Source organism: Lagenorhynchus albirostris, chromosome 16 (genome assembly GCF_949774975.1).
Source record: "Lagenorhynchus albirostris chromosome 16, mLagAlb1.1, whole genome shotgun sequence".
NCBI lineage: Eukaryota > Metazoa > Chordata > Mammalia > Artiodactyla > Delphinidae > Lagenorhynchus > Lagenorhynchus albirostris.
The window spans coordinates 48532199-48552446 of record NC_083110.1 but is presented as its reverse complement, the minus strand read 5'-3'; positions in this window follow the sequence as shown (position 1 = coordinate 48552446).

Here is a 20248-nt window from a genome sequence, read left to right as displayed (position 1 = left end):
GGACCAGCTCTTCCCCTGGGACTGCGAACAAACTCATCGTTAGATTCTCTTTCTGTCATATGATGCTCTGATTTTAGGGTCCAGGTTTAAATTATACCATGTATACTATTTTTTCAGACATGATGAAGGAAAATAGGCTTTCGTGGGTGAAGATGGTAGATTTGAGTTGTTACTCTGAAAATCTAACTTCTGTAGACTCGTGAGAAAGATGTGCAAGAGGGAGATTCCTGGTAGTACTCTACGATTGAAGCAGGACTTCATCCACAAACTCCTGTTTGGAACCTGTTAGGTGGCTTTGGTCTCAAACTCTCAAATAGCAGTTGGTGACATAATTTGTCCCTTCTGTCAAAGCTTTGGCCATAAGCATGCTGAGAGTCCTCCTCTCCTTCTCTACCTTTGATCCACTCCTGAATCTTGGCTTCCAAGGCAGATCTAACTCTGATAATTTAAAAAGGAATGAGCCTTTTCTCCGTAAATATTAGAACAGAGCTAGTTCAGACCTACTGTCTTTTAATACAGTCCTCTGGACATGTTTCTGATGGGTCACCTCGTTGGTGGCATAAGAGGAAATTATTCAAAAAAGGACCAAGATTAAAAAACTATAGATCAGGGTTTCCCTGGTGGCTCAGTGGTTGAGAGTCCGCCTGCCGATGCAGGGGACGCGGGTTCGTGCCCCGGTCTGGAAAGATCCCACATGCCGCGGAGTGGCTGGGCCCGTGAGCCATGGCCGCTGAGCCTGCGCGTCCGGAGCCTGTGCTCTGCAACGGGAGAGGCCACAACAGTGAGAGGCCCGCGTACCACAAAAAAAAAATCCCAAAAAACTATAGATCATAGAGAAAAGGCCAAGAGAGAATCCCTAAACAGTATGCTTTGCAAAAGTAGGCACACTCACAGGTCGTCCTACCTGGTTTATGGCTGATATATTGGTGTCTTAACTGATTTAGCATTGATTTCCTTTTTTTCTTTAATTTGTTTCTGCACAAAAATTTTAATGACCTTGGCACACTGCATTTATCATAATTTTTTGCAGTTGTACATCACTCTATACATAAGATACTCTCCTTTCTGATTAGGAAAACAAGGCTCAGAGAGGTGGGGAAAAGTGTCTAAATATTATCTGCCCTTCTGCATTATATGATGTTGCCACTACATAATCACCATCTCTTCCCTTCCTATGGTATTGACCAGATCTGTTTCTAAGTTTTGTACAACGATTCCCTAACATATTATTAAAAACAAAAGGAAAAAAACCCTAAAATTAAAAACAAACCAAAAAATCTCACACCTCTCAGGCATTTCTCCCTGCTACAGTACTTTCCTCAGACTTACCAAACCCATGTCTAAGGTAAAAGTCACTGGTATTTAAGTTTTGCTGGTCTTTGGAGAAATTCAAATTGTGATTTTACTAGATTGTTCTGCCCATTTGTTCCCTAGAAATTCTTCAAAAATCCCAATTTGAAATCACTTGCTTAGAAAAAACTGGTCTGTTTATGTTTTCAAAAGCTTTATAGTCTTTCACTATAAGATACTTAGATGTGTTTAACTGGAAAGGAGGAAAATGTGTTTGGTAACAGCCGTGTTTCAGAGAAAGCTGTGCATAGAGTATCTAAATTCAAATCATATCAGAGCAATTTAGGGTTTTTTTTTTCTTGTAGAGAAGGAAGCACCAAGAGAATCTTTGTTTAATGATCTGAACTCTGTCAGAGGGCTTAAGCAATAATGATCAAAACATATGTGTATATGTTGGAAAGTAAGAGAATGTTTGTCTCACAGTGCCTAGGACCAGGGGAATATACCAATTAAGATTATATGGGCATCTTCTACATTAGTTGGGTAGGATTATCAACTTGGAATAAAAGACTACAGCTGAATGTATCTAACCCCAAATTAACTGTGAAATATGGGATCAAGTTCTACAAAAATAGAGGCAAATTTTAAAATCAAATTTAGCTTGTGTCCAAGGGAAAAACTAAAAATAAATTGAAACCTCCACATTGCAATAAACCAGAAGCAGAAAATTAGGCATAGAGTACATTTTTAAAGCTAGTAAGAGGTCACTGGCATACAGTCTCAGGAAAGATTTGTTTTTAATTCCTGTATTTGCCTTTTACATTTAAGATAAAGAGAAACTTGAGCATTTTGAGAGATGTGGAAATCGAATGGCTGCAGAGTGGGGATGAGAAAGGAAGTTATGGAGGTGAGAATTTAGGGAAGACCCACAGGCAATGTTAGATGTTCAAAATGGATTTAGTCTGTGAATGAGAGAGTTCTTCTGAAACATGTTCCTAAATTACGAGATTAGGTCAAAATATGTAGTGATGCAAAAGTGACTGTTTACTTGGTAAAAGAAAGGAATATTTAAATGATGCTAGAATTTGTACTACTAAAGATTAGTCAATGATCAGAGTACAAAAGTTGTGTCAAATTACTACTGTTATGCATGGCAGAAAAGTGCTTCTTATAATAGAATTGACAAGGTAGGAATCAGCACTTGTGAAACCATTAAGAAATGACCAGGTTTTGAATTTTGTACTTGAAACCTAATGAAAAAATTATTTTTACTGCCACTAAATATATCTAACACTTTAAACTGAAGTGAAAGTATGGTAGCTACATTTTTACATTTTTAAAGATATACCTTGTGAGAATCCAGAGGTTTCCACATAGTACACTGTTCTCGATATTAACTCTTTTCTCTCACCTTTCCAGATGAAAGGAAATGCAATGCATGTGGATCATTCCCTAATAAAACAAAGTACTGTCAGGTACTAGCAGCGGGGATAGCTACCTATTTCCTGCCCTGAGTGGTAGTGGGAGAAGTAAGGGATGCAGATGCCCCTGCTGGCCAGCTGTGGCCAAGACCAGGAAGGAGCATAAAGGTACCAAGCCAACAGTTGGCAAGGTCAACAGTGAACAGGGGAAGCTGCAAGTTAGATATACATGAAGTCTTTATAAGAGGCTGAGCAGTTCTGCCATGGAGTGTAAAGAGAGTAGTCTGGCCTTCCTATAGCAGTTTATCACTTAATATATGGTACAAAGCTATACATATTTATTTCTTTATTATGTGTATTTATTTTACAATAAACCCTTTACGCAACAATGAACCAAAGAAAGAAGTGTACATTTAATAAAAATTTAAGGATTGAATTTTGTTTTTCATTCTCAAGAAAGGTGATAATGACCATGTACAAAATGCTTATTGATATTTACACAATATCATGGTATCATGGCAAAATCACTAAGCTCAGGAAAATCAGAGGAGACATATCTGCTGAAGAAGCATTAGCATCACCTTTCTTTTTGAGGTACACGGGCCTCTCACTTTTGTGGCCTCTCCCGTTGCGGAGCACAGGCTCCGGACGCGCAGGCTCAGCGGCCATGGCTCACGGGCCGAGCTGCTCCGCGGCACGTGGGATCTTCCCGGACCGGGGCACGAACCCGTGTCCTCTGCATCGGCAGGCGGACTCTCAACCACTGCGCCACCAGGGAAGTCCTAGCATCACCTTTAATTGTTCGGAGGTATTTTAGGGAGCCTGTCTCTGATGATGGTGATTTGCCACAAGCAGCTGTCCACTGTGAAACCTCACTTCTTTTATTTAAACAAAATGACTTTTTTTCTAAAGTTAATTTTGCTCATTTTCAAATCCAAGGTTCTTAAATGTCTAAGAAAATTGAGGTGATGTTATTTACTACATTGGCTCTTTTGAAAGCATGATTTTTCTAACAGTTAAATGATGCTAGTATTAAATCAGTACTAATCATTCAATTTTTAATAACAGTTTTTGAAATCAAAAGTAAAGCTTTTAAAAGATTACTCTGCCAAAAGTAAAACATCTGATATTGATATACATGCTATTGTAAGTTCAATTAGAAAGTTAAACAACTGAAGATAAAATTATTTTTGTAACAATTATGCAAATAATAAATTTTGGTGGCTCACAATGTCATTGTAAAAATAACATTCTTAATAAATGTGGCAGAAGTCTACTTGGAATTCGTTGTGGTTCAGAAACAATTCATATTTGCATTTGAACAATCTGATCAATGGAAATAAAAGTTGTCAAAATTTTATAAACAATTTATATCATGTAATTATAATTGCATAATATAAGCTAGCTATATTTTTATATAAAGAGATGCTGCTCATTTATAAGTATACCATAAATTTTAATTTATAAGATTATTTAAAATATATAAGAAAATGAACCTAATACAACTACTTATAAACTTCTATAATATGATTATGATATTATACATATTTTGTACCAAAAATGACAACTTGCAATAGTACCTACTTAAAAATTTTTATCATTTATTCATTTATTTTTATTGGGTATAGATGATTTATAATATTAGTTTCAGATGTACAACAAATGATTTAATATTTTTATAGATTATACTCCATTTAAAGTTATAAAATATTGGCTGTATTCCCTGTGCACTATAATATATCCTTGAAGCTTATTTATTTTATATGTAGCAGTTTATACCTCTTAATCCCCTACCTTTATCTTGCCCCTCCCCCTTCCTTCTACCTATGTGTAACCACTAGTTTATTTTCTATATCTGTAAGTCTATTTCTCTTTTCTTATATTCATTTGTTTGCTTCATTTTTCAGATTTCACATAGAAGTGATAACATACAGTATGTTACTTTCTTCGTCTGGCTTATTTCACTAAGCATAATACCCTGCAGGTCTGTCCATGTTGCAAATTGCAAAATTTCATTCTTATTTGTGGCTGAATAGTATTCCAGTGTATGTATATACCACAGCATCTTTATCCATTTGTCTCTTGATGGACACTGAGGTTGCTTCCATATTTCGGCTATTATAAATAGTGCTGCTATGAACATTGTGGTGCATATGTCTTTTCTAATTAATGTTTTCATTTTCTTTGGATACATACCCAGTACTGGAATTGCTGGATCATATGGTAATTTTATTTTTAGTTTTTTCGAGGAACCTACATACTGTTTTCCACAGTGGGTGCACAAAATTACATTCCCACCAACAGTCTACAAGCGTTCCCTTTTCTCCATATTCTCGCCAACACTTGTTTGTGGTCTTTTTGATGATAGCCATTCTGTCCCTCACTCATGGTGGTTTGCTTTAACCATAATATGTAATTTGTAATTATATCCTTTTACTTATTCAAACTTTTTTTGTGGAATTATGGGTGGCCTGCATTGAGGGTATGAGCCTGAAACATGATTTGCTTTTCCTTTGCTAAGTTTCTTGCGTTGCTATTAGCTCTGTACCCTGTAAATTAATTTTTTAGGTTAAAGTATTATTGACTGCAGAGGGAGAATACATTGGAACTCAGTTCTATATGAGGACAAGCTTATGGTTACAGAAATTTTTTTCTGTCAAAGACCATGCTGAAATAGAAGAGTTTTACGTTATCTTATCTCCCTTTGCAATGCATAGATTTCTCCTCTAATTTGCCTTTTCACTAAGGGTTTGCCCTTACAGGGTCTCAGCATTATCCAAGAGTCTCAGTAACAATTGTCCTACCTTATACAACAGCTTATCTTATATCTTCGTGTGGCTGCTGAAATCCCAGACCCTTGTTATGGGTGTAGTAAATGCCAACCATTCGCAAGGCAACCATAGCATTGGTATTAATTCAACGCTTTTCCTTCTCTTGCTTTGTGGCCCCTGGGGATTTCTCTTGCTTTCTTGTGAGCTCACTTATGATTTGAAAATATATTCTTTATGCTTATCGTTTCTGAGTGCTTTGCCGCTTTTAAAGCCATTTATTTTTAATTTTCTCATAGGAAAACATTTAGAGAAAGAGCCTCTTTACTTTTCATGAACTTCCATTTCAAAAGATCTCCACCTTATAAAATCAAAATGATATAGTACATAGAGAGTCAAATAGTAATGCTCTGAATTATTACTTCAGCTTGTTGGGGGTCTGGGTACACACAATGGTTTTACTAGGAAGTACTCCATGCTGAGTACTAGTTTCCAGCTTTTGATCTGAGCAAGAAGTGACCCTTTCCACTAAAATCAGTTTAAAATTCACCTCCCATTTACAGTGTTGAGAAGTTGGTGATCACAGAAGAACAACTAGGGGTGTAAAGAATTTGTACAGCCAGAACAGTATTGATTATTTTGGAGGAAGCAAAGCCTTCTATAGAAATTGATTCCAAAAGGCTCAGAACAAAATGCTTCTACTTTAATCAAGTACCTACATAAGTTCAAGAAATCATAAATAATGGCCCTGAAGCCATATTTGACACCCCTTATTCTGTCCCAGAATTCACGGGACAGAATAAGCTGACATCGAGTTTGAAGAAAGGAGAAGGAAGTCTGGATAAGAATCATCTCTTTTGCCTTTCTGTTAAGGGATTGACACCAGTTCTTTATTGGGGAAGAATTATAAATAAATATATCTTTTAAAATGTGCCATCGCTAAATGTATATTACAAATTGGTTACAGAACTAAGAGAACGGTTTGAAACATGGTCAGCAAATCCTTCTGCCATCTTCTTAAAGTCCTGAGTTTAAGTATCCACGTTATGTATTTTTCTAGAAGGAAAAACGTCCTTGATCCTTGTTCTTTCAGAAGATATATCAGGCAAGGAGCCCTCCTTAGAAGATTTTTGTCTAAGCAAAACTTACCTTTCTTCCGTTACACAGAGTGTCACACATTGCATGGGAAAGTGGGGCCCCATTCTTTCTTGAGCCTTTGAATACGGCAGCTGTTTAAGTGCTCAGTTGGTCGTGCTACCATCAGACCAATTCAATTGTAAAGACATACTGGTAAGCCCCATCACAGACAAGCCTGCTTGTTTGTTTTAGTTGTGGTAGAGAATATATAACATGAAGTTTACCATTTAACCGTTTTTAAGTGTATAGTTCAATGGCATTAAGTGCATTCACATTATTGGGCAACCGTCACCACCATGTATCTCCAGAAATTTTTCATCTTCCTAAACTGAAACTCCATACTGATTAAACTGTGACTCCACATTCCTCCCTCCTCCTCCCCTCTGGCAATTACCGTTCCACTTTCTGTCTCTATGAATTTATTCTAGGTACCTCATATAAGTGGTCCCATATAATATGTGCCCCTTTGTGATTGGCTCATTTCACTTAGTACAATTTCTTCAAGGTTTATCCATGTTGTAGCATGTGAATGCAGTAAAATACGTAACATAAATTTATTCTCTTAACAAATTCTAAATGTGCATTACAGCATTGTTAACTACGTGCAACAGTGTGTTAACACTGAACAGCTCTCCATTTCCCCCCTCCCCCAGCCCCTGGAAACCACCATTCTATTTTTTCTATTTCCATGAGTTTGATTCTTTAGATACCTCATATGAGTGGAATCATGCAGTATTTGTCTTCCGTGATTGGCTTATTTCATTCAACGTAATATCCTCAAGGTTTAACCATGTTGTAGCATGTGACAAAGTTGCCTTCTTTTTTAAGGCTGAATAATATTAGGCAGTCTGCTTCGAGTATGAGAAAGAAAGTTTGACCCATTCAAGGACAGGATATGACTATACAACTTTTTTCTTGCAGAACCCATGATGAAAGAGAACATTTTCTTGTATATTTTAATCTATTTCTTATATACTGATTTTTTTCTTGACAAGTATGAACTTTTTCTGAAAAAGCAAAATTGTAGTAATATTCATTAAATTCGTTGTGGGCTCTGTATGTGCCAGGCAGTGTCCTAAATGCTTTACACACGTTGCCTCAGTTAACCCTGACAGTCATCCCATGTGGTAGACATTACCATTATTGTTGCTGTTTTAGAATGAGGATATCAAGATTCAAAGACACTAAGTAACTTTTCTGAGGCTAATGTCCCACCACTAATAAGTGGGGGAACTGAGATTTCCACAATCCACTGTGTTCCCAAGAACACTGTCTTCAATAGCACATTCAGCTACTTTCCTGTATTTTGGCCAATATGGTGTAGAAATTATTTAATCTGCAGATTGAGCATACCCTAATTTGCTAAATCTGCAGCTATTCTCCATCAGGAACATCCTTATTTTTCACATCCTCATTTTCTTGGCTATACTGCCAGTTCCTCCCTACCACCACACTTTGAATTTGATATACACAACTCTTTTTTTTTTTTCTCCTCTCACCGCTGTGGCCTCTCCCACCGCGGAGCACAGGCTCCGGACGCGCAGGCTCAGCGACCATGGCTCACGGGCCCAGCCAGTCCGCGGCATGTGGGATCTTCCCGGACCGGGGCACGAATCCGTGTCCCCTGCATCAGCAGGCGGACTCTCAACCACTGCGCCGCCAGGGAAACCCTACACAACTCTTCATCAGTCTTCCTCCAGCCTTTAATTTCTTTCATTGCTTCTCTCTCTTTGTCTTTCAGAGGTTGAAATGTAAAACCATTATGAACACAATGCAGTTTGAGCTATAAGAATTAAATCATTTAAAAAAAGCAAATCTAGCCCCATGTGAGAGGTATCCTTGAGAGTTAGTTAACAGCTGGTTTAACAAAGAAGCAGCTGTACCGAAAAAGGTTGTTGGAAGAAAGTATTTTTAGTCCTTTAGGATTTTCATCTTCTTTTTGGAACTTTCACATTAGTTGTACTCCATACCATGTGTTCTGAAAGTTTATATTTTGCAGCTGAGTCCCTACTTAAGAAAATTCTAAAATATCCTAAAGTTTTCCCTGATGGAAAGTGGCAAATGATAAAACTGCTGGTTGCTACAGGAGAAAGGATCCATGTGTTCTGTGGCTTCAAAGGCCAAGTTCTGATGCTCATACACATAGCCTACAGAGGAGCCGGTGAGTCCAAAGTCCCTTCTGTGCTATCTGGTCACAAAGTCTATCCAGGAGCATTGATCTTCAAAAAAAAAAAAAGAAAATCAAATCAACTGATGAACTGTGTTGGTCACTAGGATGACCCCAGTAGTGAAATGCAATTCCGCTTTTAAATTATTATTATCATCACCATTTATTGCAATACATGATTTCATTTAATACACCCAACAACCTTACAAGCTTAGAATCCCCATTTTATATATTATAAATTGAACCTCGGCATAACAGAGCTGGGATATGGGTTGGCCAAAAAGTTCGTTAGGTTTTTCTGTAAGATGTTATGGAAAAACCCAAACGAAACTTACTGGCCAATCCAATAAAACCAACTTTTAGGTTCCAAACCACTCGTTTAAATTCAGAACCTATATAACTAAGCTGTTTGTTAAGATGCTTCTGGAAATTTCCCATGCTTTCCAATTGAGACATAAAGAAAAGAAGATACTTCTTAGTGCCAGAGACTTCCAATTTCTCCTCCATATTCGTTCTCCTTTTATTCTTTGTTAATAAATTTCTAATTTTTTTTTTTTTTTTTTTTTTTTGCGGTACGCAGGCCTCTCACTGTTGTGGCCTCTCCTGTTGCGGAGCACAGGCTCCAGATGCGCAGGGTCAGTGGCCATGGCTCACGGGCCCAGGCGCTCCATGGCATGTGGAATCTTCCCGGACCGGGGCACGAACCCGCATCCCCTGCATCGGCAGGTGGACCCCCAACCACTGCGCCACCAGGGAAGCCCGCCTAAATTTCTAATTTTTAACTGGCTATTTTGCTGTCCTGCTGTAAGACCACATGTCACAGATTTCCTTGCTGTTACATGTGGCATTGCGATTAAGTGCTACCCAATGAGATGTGAGTAGAAGTTTTGAGTGTACTTTTGGAAACTCCCCTTAAAAGACAAGGGGTATGTACCTATTTTCTTTCTTCCTCATTGCATTTTACTGGATAAAATAGCCGGAGCTCCAACAGTTATATTTGTCTCTGAGGATGGGGTCTCATCCTAGGGATGATGGCGGTAAAGAGCTGGAAGGAACCTGAGTCTGACAACTTTAGGCTGACACCATACCAACTCCAACTCCAGGTTTCTTTTACGCAAAAAGAAATAAATTTCTGTCTCTTTAAGCGACTATTACTTGCTTTATTTTAGTTACTACCATTAAACTTTTTCATGTCTGCTAGTTGCAGAATATAACTTAGGTTGCCATCTTGCAATCATGAAGACAAAACAGTGTGCTGAGGATGACAAAACAGATGGATGTAAAATACCAGGGTCTTTGAGGGCTCTATCGAAGTGTTAAGTTAACCATTCCTGGAGCTACCCTACTTCTGGCATGTACTATGTAAGATAATAAATCTTCTCCCTTTTAAATGTCAGTTAAGTTAGGGCATTCTAACATTTGTAGATGAATGCATTGTTGATGCTACACTACTACACGTAGAATAAAATACAAACTTCTTACCCAAATCTCTATGTCCTCTGTGACCTGGCTCCTGCCTACTTTTCCTACTGTCAAATGTCACTTGCTCACTGTATGCCATGAGGACATTTTTTTCCTGAATTTTTCTGTCTCCCCAGTACGTAGGACAGTGCCTGAGTTGTAGTAGTTGCTCAATAAACATCTGTTGAATGAGTGAGTTAGTGGATGAACAGTGTTTCCCAGAACTGGTTATTTTGCTAGATGTTTTCTCAGAATTTCTCAATTACTCTGCTCTTTCTTCCCACCTGAGCCTTTAAGTTTGGAAGCACGGATCCCAAATTCTCATCAAAATTATTAATGTATTATTTCTGCATTCCCCAGGACTCACTTCTCTCCTCTGTCCCTTCAATTTTCCCCTCATTTTAAAATGTAGACAGTGGTCATGTCAGTCTAGTAAACTTGGGGCTTTAGTATGCACCTAACGTAGTTAGATCAGAGCTATTTTGAATGTTCCTCAGGCTTACAGCTAAAACACGAAGTCACAAATTCCTTATCTTTACAAATCCAGGAGAATGAAATTCAAAACCTCAGAGAATTCCTTCCTTAAAGCTGAGATTATGTTCCCATCTGAGAGAACCCAAAACCAATCAGTGCTACCAGCCGTAAAATTATTGATTAGTCCCTTTACAATTGGTCCTCGTGGCCTGGTAAGGCTGGGGACAACAATATGCCTTCCCAGACACTGTTATATGGCTCAAGTGCCTCATTTTTTTTCTTGGATGTGATTACAGAACTACTTTGTTCATGTTAGAATCTCTGATAAATATATCAAACTTCACACATGCTTCTATAAACCATAGTCATTGCTCTAAAGGGAACACTTCATCATCCTCTAGGAGTTAAGGACTATCAGTGTAGTGAAGGATTGCCTCTGCCCTGCTACCAACCCTGGGTGCTTTTAGGTGGCTTGGACCACCACTCCCCATCCTCCACCCACAGAGACTGTGCAGTAAATGGATAAATTGACTTAAAGGCACTATAGAAATAATGGTGCCAGATGGATCCAGTGAATTTTCACGCTAGTGTCACTTTTCTCCTTTGGCAGAGCACTGCTTTGCAAATAACATATATCTAGAGGTTACCTAAGTCCTTTGCAGTCATTGTGTCTCATTCAGTGAGCAAAAGCAAAACGGACAAAACTTTGAGATGGGCACTTTTGTTCTCTATTATGTACCAGGAGATTGTTATTAATATCGATTGTGCAGAATTTTTTCTGTTTGCCTCTCCAGATGAACCCTCTACCCTTCTCCACCCTGCTCCATGCCTGATGTCTGTGGACTGCATCAGTGGCCTCCCATGCCCTCTGACTTTCAGCTGGCTTCAGCCAAAGGGAGGTACTTGCAGGAGATGAGTGGGTGGGAAGAAAGAGAGGTTGGAGTGTTTATTCTTCTGACCCTTTCTTGCCAGGTCTCATGGAGTTCTTTTTATTGGCCCTGGCCCATTGCTCTAGAGGTAGTAGCAATTTCCCTAGGTTGCTAATTTCAGAGTTTTTCTATTCCTTCTTGATTTTTTCTTAACCCTCCTACAACGTTGCAAATAATCTTTGAAACTCTCTTCAATCATTTTAGTCCTCTTTCTCCTGCTAGGACCTGACTGACAGACTAGTCCAAGGTCTGGCTGTTCAAGTCTAGTGGCAGAGCTAAGGTGATATTTAGGCTGTCTGATTCCAAACGTATGAGCTTGTTCATGGGGCATGACTTCTTCCTCCTTCTCCCTCTCCTCTTCATTCTCTCCCAGGCGAGGAGAGGACACATTTTGTCCAATTATGGGAAGCGTTTAATGCCACCCTTTTGTAGACAATATATTACAGTCCTTATTCATGAGCCCAGCAATGATTATGTTCATCACAGTGCATTGCTCCAATAGCACCTGTATATTGTGGGTGCTATCGGAGCACCCACAGAACCCTGTATATTGTCAGGGTTCTCCAGGGAAACAGAACGAATGGGAGATATATGTGTGCGTGTGTGGAGAGAGAGAGGCTTATAGGAATTGGCTGACATGGCCAATTGGCTGAGAAGTCCCACAATCTGCTATGTGTAAGCTAAAGAACCAGGAAAGTCAGTGGTGTCATTCAATTCAAGTTCAAAGGCCTGAGAATCAGGGGCCAGTGGTCTAAATCCTGGTATGAATCCAAAAGCCCTATAACTAGGAGTGCCAATGACTGAGGGAAGGAGAATATGGATGTCTCAGCTCCAACAGAGAAAGAGAATTCTCCCTTCCAACACCTTTTTGTTCTATTCAGGCCCTCAGTGGTTTGGATAATGCCCACCCACATTAGGGGAGGGCAATCTTCCTTACTCAGTCTACAGATTCAAATGTTGATGTCTTCCAGAGACAACCTCACGGACACACCCAGCAATAATGTTTTCCCAGCCATCTGGGCATCCCTTGGCTCAGACAAGTTAACACATAAAATTCACCACCACATCTCCCACTGGCCACACTCCTTGCATACACTGGCTATAACTGTGAAGATCCATGAAGCCCATACCATGTGTAGGATACAAGCAGAAGACAAGGCATGGGAAGGTCTGCATTCTAGTTTTAGATCTTTAATTTTCCAGCTTCAAGTCACGGCAACTCTATGACTCAGATCTTTTGTCCATAGAATGGGGATCATGTATAAGTCCTGCCTAACTGGTAATGACTTTGTGAGGTTAGAATACTGTCAGGAATGTGAGATCAGGAGAAAAAGGATTAATCTAATATACAGTTAATCCTGGCTGCAGAATTCTTGCACGGAAGAACTGTTTTGTTTAGCCAAACAACCTATGGTTCTAGAACAAAAGCCCTCACGGCCTGGTCAGGATGAGCAGAGGGTGAGGTAGAGAGAATTAAATTGCTCTGCATAATAAAGTAGGAAGAAGTTGAAACTTGCTTGGAAAGTCTGAATGTGTGAGGAGGTGATATGGGGAGATGAGGGTGGGGAGGGGAGAAGCAGCAGAGCAACATGGCGCTGGGCCAAGTCTTTCCATGGAGTAGCAGCCCAGGCTGAAATTGTTAGAGGGAGAGTGGAGGGACTCCAGGTGGTTAATATTCCTTCCAGTCATTGGTGTTCTACGGTGTAAAACACCTGATGCCCCCAAACATCAGGAGAAGTCAGGGGGTACTTTGGGAATCAAAAGAATGCAGGTGGTACCCTAGGGGAAACCCTGACAGAAAAGAGCATGTGTGCATGGGTACAGTTGCATGGAAAGAGGGGATTGGACTTCGGACCTCATATGAGTTATAGAAGGGTAAAGAGATACTCTGTGACTCCCAACTGCTTTTTAACAAACAATTAGTGAAATCAGATGTCAGACTGGTGTGCGGGGAGATCTATGTCCCAGACACTCAAACCCTTACTAAGTACCTGCTGGAATTTGTGAATCAGCAAAAAATTTGTTTTCCATGTGCTTATAGATCAACAAAAATAAATATCCATTTTGAATGTCCCTAGCAAAAGACAGCATTCAGATTAGGTATATTTATTTTCATTAGTGGAATTTTGAAACTGTATTGGACAGGCTTACAACGTGCTTCCCTGCCAAGCATGTGCAGTATTAGAGTTCATTTCTGGTTTCTGCATCACAGCACTGATTGATAGGAAGGGAGGGAGGGAGAGGGGGAGACAGAAAGAGGTCCTACTGTACCACCACCAAGAACAAGAGATGTCTGAATGATATATGGCGCATGGCTGACCTGACTATTTGCAGAAGCCCCTGTTTGCAACACAAAAGAAAAACGGGAGGCTCATTAGTAGAAGGAAGTAATTAAGTCTTTATTTTAAAATTTCTAAAATGTAAATTGTTTAACACTCATTACCCACTGGACTTAATAATATTATGGGATCACTCATGAGACTTCAATGACAGGCACCCATCCGTTTCCTATTTTTATTTCCACTTTTTACTTAAACACTTTGCATGTAAGCTCTATAAATAATAGAGACTGGATAATTTAGGTACCAGAAATGGATGTTTAATGTTCCATTAAATTAGAAACCGAAGCAGTGTGATTTGGGCTGTGCCTTGCTGACCAGAAATAAGTAGAATCCAGGGAGATTACAGACACATTTTGCTAGGTACTGAAAGATTTGCCCATAGTTCTAAGAGGAAATATCAATGTATATCATTTGGAAATGGATTGAATGTTAAATTAAAACCGTGTGACTGCACGTGACTTCTCATATAAGCATAGCCTAAGATTGCGCTAGAATGTTTTTGCAGTTGTGGGCTCTAGAGAGTAACAGAAAATTCATGTTGAGACTATTAGGGAACAATATGGTAGAAATCAAGACTGCATGCATTTTGGGTTTTGTAATCTTTTATTGATATATGTGAGTTTCATTTTTGTCTCAAACATTTACTGAATTCCTTTGAGCTGAATGCCTTTGGGCAGTTCAGTTAACTTCTCTGAGTTTCAGATTCTTCATCTGTCACATGAGCATAGTAATGTCAACTTCATGGATTGATTTTTAGGATTATATGGTTATAAGGCACTTAGCACACAACCTTAACGCTTAACACACCCTGCTCAATCGTTACTAGTATTTCTTGACTCTGAAGACTTTTTCAGCTTTTTTTTTTTTAACATCTTTATTGGGGTATAATTGCTTTACAATGGTGTGTTAGTTTCTGCTTTATAACAAAGTGAATCAGTTATACATATACACATGTTCCCATATCACTTCCCTCTTGCATCTCTTACCCTCCCACCCTCCCTATCCCACCCCTCCAGGCGGTCACAAAGCACCGAGCTGATCTCCCTGTGCTATGCAGCTGCTTCCCACTAGCTATCTACCTTACGTTTGGTAGTGTACATATGTCCATGCCTCTCTCTCACTTTGTCACAGCTCACCCTTCCCCCTCCCCATATCCTCAAGTCTGTTCTCCAGTAGGTCTGTGTCTTTATTCCTGTCTTACCCCTAGGTTCTTCATGACATTTTTTTTTCTTAAATTCCATATATATGTTAGCATACGGTATTTGTCTTTCTCTTTGTGACTTACTTCACTCTGTATGACAGACTCTAGGTCTATCCACCTCATTACAAATAGCTCAATTTCATTTCTTTTCATGGCTGAGTAATATTCCATTGTATATATGTACCACATCTTCTTTATCCATTCATCTGATGATGGGCACTTAGGTTGTTTCCATCTCCGGGCTATTGTAAATAGAGCTGCAATGAACATTTTGGTACATGACTCTTTTTGAATTATGGTTTTCTCAGGGTATATGCCCAGTAGTGGGATTGCGGGCTCATATGTTAGTTCTATTTGTAGTTTTTTAAGGAACCTCCATACTGTTCTCCATGGTGGCTGTACCAATTCACATTCCCACCAGCAGTGCAGCAGTGTTCCCTTTTCTCCACACCCTCTCCAGCATTTATTGGTTCTAGATTTTTTGATGATGGCCATTCTGACTGGTGTGAGGTGATATCTCATTGTAGTTTTGATTTGCATTTCTCTAATGATTAATGATGTTGAGCATTCTTTCATGTGTTTGTTGGCAGTCTGTATATCTTCTTTGGAGAAATGTCTATTTAGGTCTTCTGCCCATTTTTGAATTGGGTTGTTTGTTTTTTTGTTATTGAGCTGCATGAGCTGCTTGTAAATTTTGGAGATTAATCCTTTGTCAGTTGCTTGATTTGCAAACATTTTCTCCCATTCTGAGGGTTGTCTTTTGGTCTTGTTTATGGTTTCCTTTGCTATGCAAAAGCTTTGAAGTTTCATTAGGTCCCATTTGTTTATTTTTGTTTTTATTTCCATTTCTCTAGGAGGTGGGTCAAACAGGATCTTGCTGTGATTTATGTCATAGAGTGTTCTGCCTATGTTTTCCTCTAAGAGTTTGATAGTTTCTGGCGGTACATTTAGGTCTTTAATCCATTTTGAGGTTATTTTTGTGTATGGTGTTAGAGAGTGTTCTAACCTCATACTTTTACATGTACCTGTCCAGTTTTACCAGCACCACTTATTGAAGAGGCTGTCCTTTCTCCGCTGTACATTCCTGCCTCCTTTATCAAAGATAAGGTGACCGTATGTGTGTGGGTTTATCTCTGGGCTTTCTATCCTGTTCCATTGATCTATCTTTCTGTTTTTGTGCCAGTACCATACTGTCTTGATTACTGTAGCTTTGTAGTATAGCCTGAAGTCAGGGAGCCTGATTCCTCCAGCTCCGTTTTTCGTTCTCAAGATTGCTTTGGCTATTCGGGGTCTTTTGTGTTTCCATACAAATTGTGAAATTTTTTGTTCTACTTCTGTGAAAAATGCCAGTGGTAGCTTGATAGGGATTGCATTGAATCTGTAGATTGCTTTGGGTAGTAGAGTCATTTTCACAGTGTTGATTCTTCCAATCCAAGAACATGGTATATCTCTCCATCTATTTGTATCATCTTTAATTTCTTTCATCAGTGTCTTATAATTTTCTGCATACAGGTTTTTGTCTCCTTAGGTAGGTTTATTCCTAGATATTTTATTCTTTTTGTTGCAGTGGTAAATGGGAGTGTGTTCTTGATTTCACTTTCAGATTTTTCATCATTAGTGTATAGGAATGCCAGAGATTTCTGTGCATTAATTTGGTATCCTGCTACTTTGCCAAATTCATTGATTGATTAGCTCTAGTAGTTTTCTGGTAGCATCTTTAGGATTCTCTATGTATAGTACCATGTCATCCAGAAACAGTGACAGCTTTACTTCTTCTTTTCTCATTTGGATTCCTTTTATTTCTTTTTCTTCTCTGATTGCTGTGGCTAAAACTGCCAAAACTATGTTGAATAAGAGTGGTGAGAGTGGGTAACCTTGTCTTGTTCCTGATCTTAGTGGAAATGCTTTCAGTTTTTCACCATTGAGGATGATGTTGGCTGTGGGTTTGTCATATATGGCCTTTATTATGTTGAGGAAAGTTCTCTCTGTGCCTACTTTCTGCAGGGTATTTATCATAAATGGGTGTTGAATTTTGTCGAAAGCTTTAGCTGCATCTATTGAGATGACGATACGGTTTTTCTCCTTCAATTTGTTAATATGGTGTATCACTTGATTGATTTACGTATATTGAACAATTCTTGCATTCCTGGAATGAACCCCACTTGATCATGGTGTATGATCCTTTTAATGTGCTGTTGGATTCTGTTTGCTAGTATTTCGTTTAGGATTTTTGCATCTATATTCATCAGTGATATTGGCCTGTAGTTTTCTTCTTTGTGACATCCTTGTGTGGTTTTGGTATCAGGGTGATGGTGGCCTCGTAGAATGAGTTTGGGAGCGTTCCTCCCTCTGCTATATTTTGGAAGAATTTGAGAAGGGTAGGTGTTAGCTCTTCTCTAAATATTTGATAGAATTCACCTGTGAAGCCATCTGGTCCTGGGCTTTTGTTTGTTGGAAGATTTTTAATCACAGTTTCAATTTCAGTGCTTGTGATTGGTCTGTTCATATTTTCTGTTTCTTCCTGATTCAGTCTTGGCAGGTTGTGCATTTCTAAGAATTTGTCCATTTCTTCCAGGTTGTCCAATTTATTGGCATAGAGTTGCTTGTAGTAATCTCTCAGGATCTTTTGTATTTCTGCAGTGTCAGTTGTTACTTCTCCTTTTTCATTTCTAATTCTATTGATTTGAATCTTCTCCCTTTTTTTCCTGATGAGTCTGGCTAATGGTTTATCAATTTTGTTTATCTTCTCAAAGAACCAGCTTTTAGTTTTATTGGCCTTTGCTATCATTTTCTTCATTTCTTTTTCATTTATTTCTGATCTTTATGATTTCTTTCCTTCGCTAACTTTGGCGTTTTCCTTGTTCTTCTTTCTCTAATTGCTTTAGGTGCAAGGTTAGGTTGTTTATTCGAGATGTTTCCTGTTTCTTAAGGTAGGATTGTATTGCTATAAACTTCCGTCTTAGAACTGCTTTTGCTGCATCCCATAGATTTTGGGTCCTTGTTTCTCCATTGTCATTTGTTTCTAGGTATTTTTTGATTTCCTCTTTGATTTCTTCAGGGATCACTTCGTTATTAAGTACTGTATTGTTTAGCCTCCATGTGTTTGTAGTTTTTACAGATCTTTTCCTGTAATTGATATCTAGTCTCATAGCGTTGTGGTCAGAAAAGATACTTGATAGAATTTCAGTTTTCTTAAATTTACCATAGCTTGATTTGTGACCCAAGATATGATCTATCCTGGAGAATATTCCATGAGCACTTGAGAAAAATGTGTATTCTGTTGTTTTTGGATGGAATGTCCTATAAATATCCATTAAGTCCATATTGTTTAATGTATCATTTAACGCTTGTGTTTCCTTATTTATTTTCATTTTGGATGATCTGTCCATTGGTGAAAGTGGGGTGTTAAAGCCCCCTAGTATGAATGTGTTACTCTCAATTTCCCCTTTTATGGCTGTTAGTATTTGCCTTATGTATTGAGGTGCTCCTATATTGGGTGCATAAATATTTACAATGGTTATATCTTCTTCTTGGATCGGTCCCTTGATCATTATGTAGTGACCTTCCTTGTCTCTTGTAACATTCTTTATTTTAAAGTCTGTTTTGTCTGATATGAGAGTTACTACTCCAGCTTTCTTTTGGTTTCCATTTGCATGGAATATCTTTTTCCATTCCCTCACTTTCAGTCTGTATGTGTCTCTAGGTCTGAAGTGGGTCTCTTGTAGACAGCATATATATGGGTCTTGTTTTTTATCCATTTAGCCAGTCTGTGACTTTTGGTGGGAGCATTTAATCCATTTACGTTTAAGGTAATTATTGATATGTATGTTCCTATTCCCATATTCTTAATTGTTTTGGGTTTGTTAATGTAGGTCTTCTCCTTCTCTTGTGTTTCTTGCCTAGAGAAGGTCCTTTAGCATTTGTTGTAAAGCTGGTTTGATGGTGCTAAACTCTCTCAGCTTTTGCTTGTCTGTAAAGGTTTTAATTTCTCCATCAAATCTGAATGAGATCCTTTCTGGGTAGAGTAATCTTGGTTGTAGGTTTTTCTCCTTCATCACTTTAAATATGTCCTGCCAGTCCCTTCTGGTTTGCAGAGTTTCTGCTGAAAGATCAGCTGTTAACCTTATGGGGATTCCCTTGTGTGTTATTTGTTGTTTTTCCCTTGCTGCTTTTAATATGCTTTCTTTGTTTTTAATTTTTGACAGTTTGATTAATATGTGTCTTGGCATGTTTCTCCTTGGATTTATCCTGTATGGGACTCTCTGTGCTTCCTGGCCTTGATTAACTATTTCCTTTCCCATATTAAGGAAGTTTTCAACTATAATCTCTTCAAATATTTTCTCAGTCCCTTTCTTTTTCTCTTCTTTTTCTGGAACCCCTATAATTTCGAATGTTGGTGCGTTTGATGTTGTCCCAGAGGTCTCTGAGACTGTCCTCAGTTCTTTTCATTCTTTTTTCTTTATTCTGCTCTGCAGTAGTTATTTCCACTCTTTTAACTTCCAGGTCACTTATCTGTTCTTCTGCCTCAGTTATTCTGCTATTGATCCCTTCTAGAGTATTTTTAATTTCATTTATTGTGTTGTTCATCATTGTTTGTTTCATCTTTAGTTCTTCTAGGTCCTTGTTAAATGTTTCTTGCATTTTCTCTATTCTATATTCAAGATTTTGTATCATCTTTACTATCATTATTCTGAATTCTTTTTCAGGTAGACTGCCTATTTCCTCTTCATTTGTTAGGTCTGGTGGGTTTTATCTTGCTCCTCATCTGCTCTGTGTTTTTCTGTCTTCTCATTTTGCTTATCTTACTGCGTTTGGGGTCTCCTTTTTGCAGGCTGCAGGTTTGTAGTTCCCGTTGTTTTTGCTGTCTGTCCCCAGTGGCTAAAGTTGGTTCAGTGGGTTGTGTAGGCTTCCTGGTGGAGGGGATTAGTGCCTGTGTTCTGGTGGATGAGGCTGTATCTTGTCTTTCTGGTGGGCAGGTCCACATCTGGTGGTGTGTTTTGGGGTGTCTGTGGACTTATTATGATATTAGGCAGCCTCTCTGCTAATGGGTGGGGTTGT